The following is a 751-nucleotide window of genomic DNA, read 5'->3' on the forward strand; positions in this document are numbered from 1 at the left end:
CCGTCGGTCCCGCCCTCCCGTCGGTCCCGCCCTCCCGTCGGTCCCGCGCCACACTCGCTGGCCCCGCCCCGCCTCCTCGCTGGCCCCGCCCCACCCTCGCTGGCCCCTCCCCGCCGCTTCGCTGGCCCCGTCCCGTCTCGCCCCTCGCTGGCCCCGCCCCACCCTAGCTGGCCTCGCCCTACCCCGCCCTCTCCCTTGGTAGCCCCGGTCTCGTCCCGTCCCGCCACCTCTCTGGCCCCGTCCCGTCTCCTCGCTGGCCCCGTTCCGTCTCGCCCCTCGCTGGCCCCGCCCCGTCCCCCCCCCTCCCCCCCCAGCCCCGGTCCCGCCCCGTCCCGCCCCCTCGCTAGCCCTGCCCCACCCACATGCTCCGCCCCGCGCTGGGCTCGCTCCCCCTTCCAACTCTGGAGCTTCCTTCCCGGTCGCGTCGGGCGCAGCCGCGCGCCGCCCCCGCACCCTGCGTCTGCTCCAGAAGCCATCCTGCCTCCCCCCGGTCCCCAGAGTCGTTCTGCCGCCTCCCCGTCTGCTCTGTGGAGCTGTCCCTTCACGGTGGCTTGCGTCTTTAAAACCAAGCTTGTGTTGGTTCCTCCTCCTCCTGCAGCACTTTTGCTGGACGTTTGGGACGAGACGGAGGCACGTGTCCGCAAGTGGGGGTAGGGGGAGCTGCGCCCCGCTCGGCCGGCCTCTGCGGTGACTGGAGGACTCTCCCAGAGGACTGGGAGGCTCCCAGGCCCTTCATTCCTTCAGCGCTTTC

Source organism: Herpailurus yagouaroundi, unplaced genomic scaffold (genome assembly GCF_014898765.1).
Source record: "Herpailurus yagouaroundi ecotype Mexico unplaced genomic scaffold, PumYag 77, whole genome shotgun sequence".
NCBI classification, from domain to species: domain Eukaryota; kingdom Metazoa; phylum Chordata; class Mammalia; order Carnivora; family Felidae; genus Herpailurus; species Herpailurus yagouaroundi.